Below are 15124 nucleotides of genomic sequence, written 5' to 3'. Positions count from 1 at the left end.
AGGATGAAGCAATGAGGCTTTTCTGGGGTGCTTCCTTTAGGACTGAACTTCATTCCAAATATGCAGAGGATCTGACTCCCAGGTACAGCCCAATAGAAACAAAGGGTGTGAATCAGAGTTTCATAACTTTGGCCCTGTTAACCTTTGGGGCCAGATAAATCTTTGTGGAACAGGGCTGTCCTATGCGCTGTAAGATGTTTAGCAGCATCCCTGGCATCTACCCTCTAAATGCCAGTAGGAACTTCTCTAACTGTGACAACAAAAAATACAGATATCCCCTGATTGGGGGCAAAAATTAGCCCCAGGTTGAGAATCACTGGCCTAAAGCAAGATGCAGCTTGGGTAAGAAAAGAGAGTTGGAGAATCCCTTAAAGGGCCCAGAATATTCACTAGTTGATCATTCAGCAGGTATTTATTGAGCCCCTGTTATCTTTCAGGCACTCTTCTACTTACCAGGGATACCACTGTGAAGAGTCATGATCTTGTGGAGCTTACCTTCTAGTACATGTATGCCACATGTTCCTAACTAGCAGGTTCCCCTTCCCTCCACACAGCATAACAGCAAATGCTTCAAGCCAACTGAGGGCCAAGAAAAGAAAAACACAAGTTCGTATTTGAAGATTCTTTTTTCAGTTTATGAACCTCAAAACGGCTTTGATTTAAAAATGAAACTTGGCAAGTGATTAGTTCATATGTTTTAGTTTATAATATGTTTTAATCATTTTGGGTGTTTTCAAAACAAATGGTGAGATTAGGGGGTTTTTTTCTCTTCTATTTTTGGCCCCTTTCCTCTGGAGAGTCTTTCTCTTGTGTTTAGTTCTTGGTGTTCTTAGTATATTTGAAGAATGCTTTTAAGTATTTGAAATGTGTGTACATGGTTGAAAGGGGATGAGGAAGAAGAAACCGAAGACTTCATGACCCTGCTCAAACCAATACCCATACCCCAGCCCTAAAGCAGTGTCCGGGCACCACATCTTCAAGGAAGGCCCCTTGCAAACCCCTCATGGGCCAGTCCTCTGACCCAGGTGATCTCCTAACCCCCTTTATGTATTCTTATGAGGATATATGATAAAGAACGGACTGTGAGATTTGTTGTTCAAATTTTTCCCCTTAGAATGTGAGCTCAGTGGGTATTAGTACCATGTTGGCTCTGTCCACAGTTCTACTATCTTCAGCATAGGGCCTGGTATACAGTAAGCACTTAAGAAATACATGTCGAATGGCTTGGTGCAGTGGCTCACACCTGTAATCCTAGCACTTTGGGAGGCCGAAGCGGGTGGATCACGAGGTCAGGAATTCAAGACCAACCTGGCCAAGATGGTGAAATCCCATCTCTACTAAAATACAAAAATTAGCCGGGCATGGTAGCGGGTGCCTGTAATCCCAGCTACTAGGGAGGCTGAGGCAGAAAATTGCTTGAACCCGGGAGGCAGAGGTTGCAGTGAGCCGAGATCGTGTCACAGCACTCCAGCCTGGGCAACAGAGAGAAATTTGGTCAAAAAAAAAAAAAAAAAGAAATATGTGTTGATTGACTGACGAACTGACTAAGAAACCTAGCTTTTGGGATGTCCTTCCCAAACACTTTAAGCCTGCACACTGCCTGTGGTTTAACGTGCCTCTAGTATGAGACCTCATTGTCTTCCTTATTACTTTGTAAACTGTGAAGTAACATGTTCGCTATCTAGTTCCAAACTTTGTTCAATGATTTAGAGGATAAATGCCTATGACTCTCAGTGTCAGAAACAGCGTAAAATTACATATCTCATTTACTTGTTTTCTTGTTTAATGTATGTTCCCTCTACTGGAATTTAAACTATACAAGGTGGAGAACTTGATCTGCCAATAATGTTATCCTCTGTGCCTAGAACGATGTCTGACACATAGTAGATACTCAACAAATATTTGCTGAAAAAATAAATGATAGGCATTTCATCTATTAATATATTGATTGATAGATTGATTACTTATTAGTGAACAAAAAATGCAGTAACGTGATGAAGTTCTTAGTCATTCATTCAATATCCTAGAGCAGTTCCTAGCATATAGTAGGCACTCAGTAAGTACCTGATGAGTGAAAGAACTGATTCCAATATACTGAAGATTTTTTTTTACTGAGTATATCAGTTTTCTGGGGCTTTGTAACGAACTACCACAAACTGAGTGGCTTAAACAGCAGAAATTGTTTGTCTCACAGTTATAGAAGCTAGATGTTCAAGATTAAAGTATCAACAGGGTCGGCTCCTTCTAAGGCTGTGAGAATCTGTTCCGTGACTCCCACCCAGCTTCTGGTGGTTTCCTGGCAATCTTTGGTGTTCCTTGGCTTATAGAAGCATCAGCCCCAATCTCTGCCGTCATCGTCACATGATGTTCTCCCTGTGTGCATGTCTGTGTTTAAGTTTCTCCTTTTTTTAAGTACACTAGTCATATTGGATTGCAGGCCCACTCTACAGCATGACCTCATCTTAATCACATCTTCAATGACCCTATTCACACATCTATTCATATTCTAAAGAATTGGGGGCCAGAATGTCAACATACGAATTTTAAGGGAACATAATCAACCCATAATACTAAAATAATAGAGATCTTCAGGTAGTAACATTTTGATGGATGACTTCTATTTCGAAAACATCAGCTTCTCAAAATAACATCTAGATTTATGATTCTACATGGAAATTGATGTGGTAATATTAAATAGCATTTACTATGTTATACCAAGACATATATGTTTATAGAGAGGAAACATAAAGAAAGTCCAAGGGGCATGAATGTACATGGCATATATCCTTGAATGCTGAGTAGTGTGTTGTCACCAGACAATGGGTTATGTGGGGAAGACTGCTGAGAGGTGCCAAAGGGATTTGTATATGAAGCAAAGGGGCTTGGGGGTTGGGCTTCATTTTACAGGCCTCCAACATATAAGGCAAAACTTGCTGAATGGTAAATGAGTATAGCAAGGATGAATTTTATTGTATGTAAATTATACCTCAGTGAACCTGACCTTTAAAAGAAAGAAAGCAATGAGGTTGAAGAATGGATTTTGGAAGCTAACAATTCAGAAGTGTTTGGTGACTTTGGCAAAAAAAAAAATTGTTTAATTAGAAACACAGCTAGAGAAACCAGATTGTAATGGTTTGAGGAATAAACGGGAGCTTAGGAAGCTTGAAGGTGGCACAAAAGAGGGAAAGATAAAGTCTGCAAAAGATGGTTTGTTGTTTGTTAGTTTATTATCATTGTTATTGTTGTTACTTTAAATGAAGACAGCTAAAGCATGTTGGCAGGCAGTAGGAAAATTGAAAATACAAAAGAAAGGAAAAGTAACTGATATAATAAGGTCCCGGATGAGGTTATCAGTGCTAGGCAGAAAGATCTCTGAAATGTTACAGGTGGATTCATTGGTGGCAAAGGTGGAGTGATAGGAAGTGCCATTTGATGGCCTCTGTTTTCTCTATGCAAAAGGAGGCAAGGTTACTAGCTGAGAGTGAAGGGTAGGGGATGGGTTATAACCAGTTAAATAGAGTAATGAATGAAACTGTGGAGTGAAAAAGGAAACTGACTAGGAGCAAATTTTAAAATTGCAAACTAATTCTGAAATTCGAACTTATTGCTGGAAACCGTAATTCTGCAGGAGCATCAAGCTGTACAGTTTTGTGCTTTTTCTTCAGCAAGGATCAGCAGCCTGGAAGCTGAGGAGAACATACATGTGGGTTCATCTGAACTCCAGAACTAGGTAAATACAGTTGAGAACTGTAGATGAGGGAATTGATGGAGCTGGTGGGTATCTCTAAGGTTAACAACCATGGGCGTCCAGAGTGGTAGAGAAGAAACTGGAAAATAATAGTCTGGGAGAAAAGAGGAAAAAACAAGAAAACCAAAAAGTCAGGGTGAGAAAGTAGAGTACTTGTTTTCTGGAGCCATTATGTGTCCCCGTAAGGAGCCCGGCCTTACAAAACAAGTCTTATGTCACAGGTCTCAGAGAAAATGCAGAAATTAGAATGAACACATTACAGGGCATAGACTGGATTCAAGAACATAGCCTGGTGGTCAGTGTTTCATTCCTAACTTGCCACTAATTTAAGGCAGCTGTCATTACCACCATTATCACAGAATGCTAATCCTTAGGAAAAGAATGTAAGAGTAGAAGAAATACCTGTGCATGTAAGAGCAGAATAAATAGGAACCTCCCATGGGGCAATGGCAATAAACTTGACAAGAGGCAAATTGTTTTATTTTTTGCCTTGGATTCCAAAAGTGTACTGAGGTTTCCCTCTAGGCATGCTCTTTTACTTTTCTTAATATTATCGATTTATTCTGTTAGAGAGTCTACAGAGGTGACACTCTTCTTTTTTGGCCCTCGCTCTCCCTTTCTTTGTTTTCTCTTTCTCCTCATTTCCTCCTATCTTAATGGATTGAATGTTGTCATATGTCTCAGCAACCCTCCCCAACCCAGTGACCAAATAAAGTATTCCCCATTACTTACTATTGGATTTTGCTTAATCCCCAAGAAGACTGGGCTAAGAAGTTAGTGCTTGTTTAGAAAACACTTTTAGGTACTTTGCAGATAACACTGTACCACTAATCCCTCATGCCCTATACATTTAGATGAACTTGGGTGTCTCTCTCTGGTATTCGTAAGAAAAGCCCTGCTCCTATGGGCCCTGTCTCCATATGTCAGCCTAGCAAAGTAACCAACCATGTTATGCACTGTGAGATACCATGCTCTAGTTATCCTTTACTTGCTTGAGTGGACTGAGATGAACATAATATACAAGGTTTAGTAGTTCCTAAACCCTATGAGAATTCCTAAGCTCCTTCTCTTGATGTTGTCAATATGTAAGTTCAAAAAATAGCTTTGGGGGAATTTCAATAAACAACTCTAAATAAGTCCTCTTTCCTTTGCAAATATAAATCCTTTGTAAAATTTTATTTTTTTCCTTTTGTTTTCTACTCCTGATTCTATTATAGCTCTAGCAATGCTAAAAACCAGCTGGTTTGGAGATTAATATGACCAGACATACCATGAATTTTTTAAATCTCAAAAGTCCCAGTTTATCCTTCTTGGTAAATCGAATATCTGTTATATGTACATACATACATAAACACATACATACATACGTACATACATATTTATGCAGTATGTTATTATGTCTTCTCTAAATTCTTTTTTTTTTTTTTTGTCTCCCTGTCTCCTAGAATTCTTCCTAAATGCTTTTTTTTTGTTATAATAAAGAGGTAGGAGAAAGAAAACCTGAAGAAATGGAGGAGAAAAGAGTATGAAGTGCTAGAAGATGGAAGGAGAAGGCACACTATGGAATAAGGGAAACCAGTGAGGAGACTGAAAAAGTAGTGATTTTCTTTTCCCTAATTCCCTTAGACTGCTTATAGGTTTGGTTTTGATATTTCTCTCACCTAATGCCCCGAAATGACCTCTCCCTAGCAATTTGTTCCATAAAAAATATTCCTCTTACTGCCAGAAAATATCTCTTACCTGTCAAGCAGGTTGAAATATCCTGCCCCAGCATCTAAACATCCTCTCCAGCCTGCCAAGCCCCTAACCACCTGACCCAGGGGACTTGGACCCATTGCCATTAGTTCTACACACCCCCTACCCCATGACAGCATGGAGAGTGTTAATGGCTGATGTAAGTGTGAAAGAACATAAGCCATAATTTGGTTTTACTTTATTAAAATTCAAAATATAAATAGGTAAACTACATGTTGAATTCATTAAATTCTTCCTCCACTGTTTAGAAATATAAAAACTGCATTTTTAGAAAAGGGATTGATTGGTGTCATGTACGTATTTGTTCACGTCTGTTGATGCAAGATAATAAGAGTATTAACATAGAGGTAGAATAATGGTATTTATAATTTCATCACCACTGTTTATATAAGATAAAAATGTCTGAAAGCAACAGAGAGAACATTTGCTGCTCTATACATACATTAAATTCTCCCATTTTTGTTTATAAAGCATATGAGGAGGAAAAACAAGTTTAACAAATTGAGGAAGAGTTAGTGTTCTTTTTACCATGTCCACTGACATTTACCTAAGGTAGCCAGGTTCAGAAAATACCAAAATATAGTGGAGAGGGTAACTCCTTATAAGAGAATATAGGGACCAGAAATATGCACTTGGTTAACTGTTCTCTGAGACTGAGATTACTTGAGCTAGATTATGGTCCTCTGTTCAATGCAGAAATTGTTCTACCCCAGAGAGTAGTGAGTACTACATCTGGGAGACCAGTAACTTGTGTGTAATTTGCCTGTAACTTGAGATATGTATCTTAGGGGCAGAGGCTCCATTCCCTCTTTCAAAAAAGAAAGGAAAAAAAATGGTGCTTCAGATCAGATTGTAAGGACTCATTTCAAAAACTTAAATAATTCTGGGTAGACTTTTATATTTTCATGGCTGTTTGAGAAAGAAAAGGTAGTTGGGAGTGGAGAAGGGGTTTCTTATTTATATAAAAATTAGCTGTGTTGATAATATAGCTCACAAAGGATCAAGTCATTCATGAAAGGTTAATGGATGTTACAGGGCAAATGAATAAAAACAAATAAAGAACAAGAAGAGGAATCATCATGGCAGGTGGTTATATTTATAACTTGTCTAAAGTGGGCTAATAACCTGTCAGTGATAATAGAGACAGAAACTCTCCAAAACATACATTAGAGTGGAAGGTCCTTGAGGGCAGAAGTAGAATCCAGTTGGCAGAGTAATCAATAATAGACTCGGGAAAACTCTTTGTTGAATTAATGAATGAATGCATGGTGTTGGAAATACTTTGTATATTCTCCCCTATCTTAACCAACTCTCAAGATAAGTTCAGAAACTTTATTAGGCTGTCATGAAAGAGTTGATATTTAACAAGGACATAAAGCAACTAATTTTTATTAATTAGTTCCTTTTAGTCCCCATTCACATTCCTATTCCTGTGTACACCCATAGGTAAGCATATTTTATCGTCTGTTGGACCAATTTTGCATGAAAATGTTAGGAGATGAAGTCAGAGAAGTAGTAAGGGACATACTGTATTGGTCTAACAGACCATAGTAAAGGCTTTAGAATCCTAAGCATCAGTGAGCCTGAAAAAGTCTAATGGGCAGGAGAGTCTTTGAAATCAGAACAACAACCCTATTTTTTTCAGAATTACCAGATGAGACACTTCAGCCAAAGGCTGGAGCCCTAGATATAAGAGCTTGATTTAGGCTATTTGTTAACTGTGATATTTCTGACCAGTATAAATAAAAATAAACTGTGCTTCACTGGACCTTTGTTTTTTGCCTATTGAGCTAGTTTTATCCATCAATTTACCCCAGTTGGCAGCCTTACCTAAGAGAAGCTTAGGGAGCAGTAGCAAATGTGTTTTTCAGCACACTGAAGACCTTATAGAACTTATCTATAAGGTCTCCAGTTCTAAAGTGTAGGATTTAAGACACTAAACAAAAATTTAAAATATTAGATAGATTTTCCCTTGTACTAACTGTTCACTGAACTAAGAATTATAGAATTCCTGTGTATTTAATAGTGTATGCATAAATCACTTTGCAAAGGAAAGAGAGGTTAAAAGTTCACATAAGACATATATGATCTCTAACCAAGTCCTTCCAAGGTGAACCAATTTGCTACACTTGTAAGAATGAGAGAAATCCGATAGTTTGCCTAAGATGGGATATTGAGAAGAAGTCATTTTCTTGTCCATCTATGTCTAAATCTTTAAAACTCTGAAGCCATGTTACTAGTAGAACCGAGGGAAATAGCCTAGAATTTTTCTTGTCACTTACAGAGATGACAGACTTACAATATGATGATTCTTTTGAAAGCTTCTTACAAGACCTAGAACTTGTCTGGCTCCATTTATCTGGCCAGGATGTATTTCTATGATTTATCCAATGAGATTCTTAGCAGAGCCTTACATTTACTGCATAAGATAATTATATTTCTTTTCTTTGCCATGACAAAAACCACTCTATACTATACACATAACTTTAAAGGTTGCCTCTTTTTTTTTTTTTTAGCATGTGGACAGAGTCTATAAAAGCTTTTTTCAGTTTCATCATGTTGACAAGCTGATTCCATTAAATCACCCACCATCATCATGTTCACTTTTTTTTTTCTTTTTTGAAAAGTTAGAAAACAGTGATTATCTTAGAGTTTTCAAGGCATTCCCTTTGGAAAAAATAAATCTGGAAAAACATGAGTCTGTTCCTTCAAATGGAAAAAAGGCCCTTCTCTTGAAGCTATTCAGGATAGGGAAGGAGCTCTCGGTCTTTTACCCCCTGTAAGATCGGATGGTTTTTAAACATTCTGAGTATAGATCAAACTTCTCTACCTCAGTGTTTCTTATGTATTATTTGCTACTTCAAATGGACACTGCAAGAAGTTAAATGAATGACATGAAAGAGATTCGTTCAGGGATTTTTTAGTATTTTGCACCCTCAGATGCAATGCAATTAGATGATATTTTAGGATCACACTGCTGTTTTGATTAGGGCAGATATATCCCTGCTCCTCCCATCACCATGCTTTCCTCACTGAGGGGGAAGAAATCATATGATCATGCTGCTGCTGGGTCATTTAAAGCATTGAGTGGATGTGTGAAATGAGAAAAAAAAAAAAAAAAAGGCTCAGTGTGGGGTTAATTAGCTCTGTGGCATTGTGGGTGGGTCACTTCCTCCAGACCAAATCATGCAGGAGGAACCATGCATGTGCAGACTGACAAAATTAAAAGAAAGCCCATGAACCTTCAGACTCTAGGACAAAAATTGATTGCCTTTGGAAACAAGAAAGGAACCCTTTCATGCAGTGAGTACTTTGGGCTTCATTGGTCAGAGACGAATGGACTTCCCTTGAAGTGTCGGCTCAGGCCACTGTCATATACTGAAAATGAATCTATGGTTTGAGAAGGGCCTGGCAAATCTGGTACTTTTAAAAATTTACCTCTGCTGACACTTTTTAAAATCATGTCTTTCTCAATTAGGATACTAGCCTTATTTTTGAGGTCTCATCTTGGAAACAACATAATTTCTTCCCCAAAGTATGGGTGAATCCTTTATATTTTCGTAATTGTGTTTCACGGTATTTCACAGACTGCTGCGGGTTCCCTGCCTGCTGAGATTCGTTCAGCTGTGGTTTGGCCTGAAGGGTTCCCACTAGGTTGTTTACAATCTAATCCTTGAAGTGGGAGGTTAAGGAGCAGATAGAAAACATCCTCGATCCCTGGATCATTAATAGGTGAATACAAGAATTCAGATATTTGCAAGGAAATCTCACAGGCCAGGATTTCTAGGGCAGAAAGATATTGTGAGAGGCTCCTGGAGCATATGCTGACAAGGAGCCAGGAACCAATGGAGATTATCCATGAGGAAAACACTGACAAATATGTTAATAAAATTTCAGTGCAAACCATTTGGGGTTTCTTATGTTTCTGCCTAAATTACTCTGACTTTAGTAGTAACAGCACTTCATGGAGTATACAGAGAGTCACCAAACGTTTATGACTTTTGAGAAGAAGAATATGTGTGTGTGCACGTATGATGTGTGCATTTACAGGTATATATCTTTATTTGAAGTAAAACTATAAGCACAATTGGCTTCTTGAGGTGGGGAAGCAAATGACCCCTTTTAGCAGTATACTTGGAAAACTCTAAGCATCTAGGATGGAATTTGCCACCACCACCACCACCACCACCACACACACACACACACACACACACTCCCCAAATACTTTGCTTATTACCTGTGAAAAAAACTGAATTTAGATCTTGTATCAACAGTTAAGAAAATGCAAATTCCCCTAAGTAGAGGCATTAAAACAATTAAATGAATATATTTTTAGCAAACTGAGAGCAAGTTGTGGTTGGGGAGATGGAGAGCTCACTAAGAGTATCCCCAAAGAAGCAGTCTCAGCCACATTTGTTTCTGTTTCTTTAACTGCCTGGTGATAGGAATGTGGATGTGGAAATAAGTAGGACTAGAAGGTGGGGGAAGCAGAAAGTAAGTTTTGCTAATTCTAACAACCTATGTTATCAGCTTATTGTGCCACAGCTTTTCAAAATTCAAGTTGCTGGTTAACTTGACACCTTTGCTGTTCCATTCATTATGAAGCAGCATAAGCAATGGCTACATGCACCAACCATTGTCCTAGTTAGGTTGTCAAAGTTAGCTTAATGCTGACTTTATTTTCTGTAGTGATACTAAACAAAACGTTTCTTTTGAAAGGTCTTAGACCTCTATCCTCCCAACTTCTGATCGCAGTAATAACCAACCTCAAGAAGTCATTAGTGAAGACTAGAACAATATCCTATAACAAGTCAGCTATGAAGAAATTGGCATAGTTTGACTCTTTGATTCATGTTCTTATGGAAATAATGGGTTGCAAAATAAAACTACATTTCTTTCTCTCTCTTGAATTCATTTTTTTACTGGATCTTCTCTACAAGTTACATTGGAATGAAGATTTTGTTTTTGTTTTTGTTAACAAGATTCGAATAACACTCAAAGGCTTTAAAAGCCAAAGTCCATCTTCAGATATAGCTTTCTTCTTTAATCTACTGCCAGTTTCTTATGTATGTGTATTTTTACCTTCCTGATGCCTTCGCCTGTTGATTGGTACATGTTAGTGCTTGCTTATAAGAGTTGGGCAATAGTTCAGTGATCCAGTCCAAATCTGGGCCATAGATAGAATGGACTCATCTTCTATTTAAGAAAAGTGGCAAACTGCTTTAAATGAATTTGGTTCAGACAAGGTCATTGGAGCTGTTCATCTAACCCTGTGCTGTATGTAATGGACACTTCTGCTGAGCTCCAAAGCTAAAAGGTAAATAGACAAAGAAAGCCAGTAACTTGCCACCCCTGTTAGACCTTATCTGTGAGTCTGTTATTTGATTTACATTCTTAATCATATGGGGCACATTTTGGTCATTTAAAGGAATTGTTTATTGGTTCTCCTGTTGTCTTTGAAGATAGTCCAGGAAATAATAATAGTGAGTTCGTATATTACTTTCTGGACCTTCAAAAAACTTTTTCTTTAATTGGAAATTGAGTTTATATACATATTCAATATGAGGTTTATGAAATATTCAGCAAATTTCTTAGACATGAAAGAATTAATTGTTAGACTGTTTTACTCTAGATAATCACTATGTTAAAGCCTTAGTAGATTCAAGTACATTTTTCCCAATTTTATTTGTATTATATGCACTTGGCAAATTGAATGAAAAACGTAGGCACCATATATTACTATTTTGAATGTAATAACTTACCAACTATCTGTATTGCTTATTTCTTTTTAAACTGTAGAATGTATTTTACTCAACTGTATTGTGATTCTGTATAATTTTTAGGGTGAACATTTTATAGAATTTTATAGAATCATACAGAGTTAAACAAGACTAGAAAAGTTATTGAATTCATTCTCCTGACTGGAGGCAGAGCTGCATTTATTTTATCCAAAATAGATGAAGATTTTTCCTATTTTAAGAGAGTCAGGAAGAAAGAAATTTCAGAACTGCTCTTAGCAATCTATTTGATTATTTACCACTTGCATATTTAGAATGTTCATCTTTAAGTCTTAAATTCTGCACTGGACGGTTTAATGTCATTTTGCCCTAGGACAAAAATGCTGATCATTATCCTCTTTGTAACAACTTTTCTTATAGTCAAAAAACCATAAAGACACACCTCAGCTCTTTCTTCCCTAAGCTAAATTATCTCAGTTTTTTAAACATTTGCTTTTGTTTCTATAGCTCTTTCTATACCTGAGTGGCAAAGGGGACTATTTTTAAAAGCTCTGTCATATATGATGCCTCTTAGAGAGGCACTGCATATTTTAATTTCACTGTGCTGATGTGGAAATACCCACAACTTTTTCATTATATGCTGATGGACAGGGCATTTGTGTTCATTTAACCTTGAGGTTTAAACTTGTTCCCGAAAAAGTAACTGACTCATAGCATTGGCTAGACCCAAGAATAAAGAGCATCAGTTTTCCTAATCTTCAAGTTCATCTTGCCCCCACTCCTAAAATGCACTAAAATTAACTTTTCCTTGACCTCTCTCTGGTGCTATTTATTTACTGATTTAACAACTTTCTTCTGTCATCTCTGTCTCCTAAAATAGATGGACAGCATTTATTCAACAAACATTGGAGTGTCGTGCTGTGTTTCACACACTATGCTAGGCTTGGGAGATTCAAGTGTGAACTGTTATCTGACTCAGAGACATAGATGTCCCAGGCCATGTTCAGGGAAGAGCAAATAGGCTGTCACCGTATATAAAGAAGCAGCAGTGGGAAAATTTTTCTTAAAAGTAGAGAGGTGGGCCGGGGCCAGATTGTGAAAGGTCTTGGAGGCTCTTAAGCAAATAGTTGGTAGTGACAAGTCTAAATGATTAGACCACATGGCAGCAGTGCCAAACCTTTTCAGCATCCCTTAAGATCAGTTTACTATAAGTCAAAGGTCCTGGTACATCAATCCCTTTGGAATTTATAGAGCTACAATTTCAGTAGTTTAAGATATAGAAGAGAAAGTTCTTTGGAATCAGATTGTAAAGGATTCCTGAATGTCATCATGCTAAGGAATTGCGTCTAGTTTAGCAGCAATAAAAAACCATCCTAAATGTATTAAACAAATTCGGTCCTTGCCACCCCTCCCAGCACTACTGCTTTCATTTCATTCTAGTCTGTCAGACCCTATCCCCGTAAGAATCAAGAAGGAACAGGGAGATTCATATGGGGTGGGATGGAGTGTTACATTGTATCTTGGCAATGTCTCAGGCGCAGAAGCAGTCCCAGACCTAATTGCTGAACTTTAAAATCTTCTCTCTTTATTGATTATAACCTTATTTCATCATCAAAATTTTGAAGGCAGGCCATTTTTTAGGATTGTTATCATAGCATCTTAAGAAAAAAAGATCTCAGTATCATTCTCTTATTGTTCTTCTTGAGATGGATCCAAAATAATATACGTTTTGGAAAGCAGACCCCAAGATATGTATGACCATTTATGGCATTTATATTCTTCTTCTTCCTGACCAAAAGGAATGAAAATACATCAAGAATCTGTCCTGCAGGAAACCCCAAAGTACCTAGAGAGCGATGGCACAGGTTCTGTATGCACATATAAATACCCTTGCATCTGGCTTTCTCCTGTAAACCTTTTGCCAAATAGAAAATAGAGAATTAAAAACTCCCAAATTCAGGATGCATGAAATGTCATTAAATCTAGTACAAATTTTTTTGAATCTGTCAGATAAAGGAAATCATGTATCCAGAGTAAAGATGGAATATCAGTTGACAGGCACTTAATTTTGAGAGACATATAAATCTAAAAATCTAATAGTGCCTCATCCTTTGAAAACACTGGAAACCAGAAAGGTATTAGGAAAATCAATAAGGTAAAAATCATCATCCTACTATTTGGAATGACTCCCACATAAGAATTAATTAACGCAATACTTCTAGAACGTTAAAGGGATGTTAAAACATTATCTCTATCGATAGAAAACAAACATATAAACCCATCTAACTTTTAGACAGAGTAGTTAAAGAAAAAAGATTGGAAATATTAATTAAGATTGGAAATAAGAGGTCATTTCTGTCCTGTTGTCACACCATTTACCCTCTTCGGCTAGAAGGATAAGTGTCGAACTTCAGTTCATCCAAATTCCTCAGCTCTGTCATCAGTGCAGTGACACATTCTAATTTTCTGACTCATTTGTGATGAATAATCTCTCCCTTTTCTATTCACAATGCTGAAAGTAACCAATTTTTGTGTGAGTTATGATTACTTATTTTCCCTTTTTTTAAATTGCACTATTATTGTTTTCTCTTAGCAGAATTTGTCTCACTCTTTATCACCCAGTGTGAATCTCATGTTCAGAAAAGCCCATGGACAATAATAGTGCCTAGGCTTGGAGTTAGTCAAGAGGAATGAGAGTCTGACGACCCAGATTCTGTTTTTAACCCAGCCAGATACCTCAGCTGGCAAGTGGTTCAGCTTCCTCACCATAAAATGGGTATAATAATAGCTTTCCCTTACCACTGTGAAATATTTAGAATGCAAATCAAGCCAAACCTGTCTGCTTCCAAAGAGAAGCTTAAACTAGCCTGCGTAATCCTGAATGAGCCCAGATTCAAGGGGAAACATAAAGTGGGAAACTCCTAAAGGTAGTGTAATTTAGTGGTTAAAAATATGTAGATTTTGGAATGGCACACACTTATTCAGATGCCAGCAACGGTATGATCTGAGCTGTTTCCTAATTTCTCAAATTTCTCTTTTTTCTCTAGTAAATTGGAAGTAACAGTATTTTCTCTTGTAGTGGGGATTAAATGATACACTGCTAACCATGCTTCTCAAACTCTTCCACTTGGGTGATCCTCAAGTTAGAGTGAGTGATCCAATACTAAGGGTGCCTGCCAGGACATTGCTTGAAGTAGTCTGCCACAAACAAGACTTTTCAGTGAAGTCTCAGGTTTCACCCAAAAAATATATATACAGATTTTCCTTTCAGCTCCTCAATATATTCTTGTTTGTTTCACTCAACCGGAAGTTCCATGAGGACAAGAACAGTATCTGTTTTCTTTTTGGTATAACATCGAAGAAGTAGTTATTGGATAAATGAACACGTGTGCAAATAAGACTTTAAATTACTTGCCCACAAGGAATACTGACCCTCCAGGAAGACAGCCATGTATTTATTATTTATTTTGTGGCTTTTTCTACTCCCGTTACACTGCTCACATTCCTGGGTATACTCATATCCAAATTTGGGGAGGATTTATTTCTCAAGGTACCTGAAGGACTCAGTAGATAGTGATTCTTATTATCATTATCATCTCTCTGCTCGGTACTCCTCTACTCCATTGTTGCTAAGGCTTTGTAGATTTTTTTAAAAAAGAAATTATAAAGGACTAGAAAGGTAGGAGTCTGGCAGGCCTTCAGAGAAGCCTGTGTGGCTCTAACCACATACCCTTACCCACTTAGAACTCTTTTTTATACATTTTCTTTGCTGCTGGCTTTAGTTTATAGCATTTCATGAAAACTCTGTAGAGGTGAGTAGCTATGGGATTGAAAGAGGGTTCTTCTCTCCTGTCTGCCTAGGCCAGGGGTTCCTAACCTGGGA

The 15124-nt window shown here is 37.5% G+C and overlaps 1 protein-coding gene across 49 annotated transcripts in view; it reads left to right on the top strand.

The window, feature by feature from the left end:
- ZBTB20 (zinc finger and BTB domain containing 20) overlaps window positions 1-15124 on the top strand; it is an 830436-nt gene that overhangs the window by 625920 nt on the left and 189392 nt on the right. The gene's annotated exons all lie outside the window — the stretch shown is intronic.

Source organism: Pan troglodytes, chromosome 2 (genome assembly GCF_028858775.2).
Source record: "Pan troglodytes isolate AG18354 chromosome 2, NHGRI_mPanTro3-v2.0_pri, whole genome shotgun sequence".
NCBI classification, from domain to species: Eukaryota; Metazoa; Chordata; class Mammalia; order Primates; family Hominidae; genus Pan; species Pan troglodytes.
This window is presented reverse-complemented; position numbering and strand designations above follow the sequence as displayed.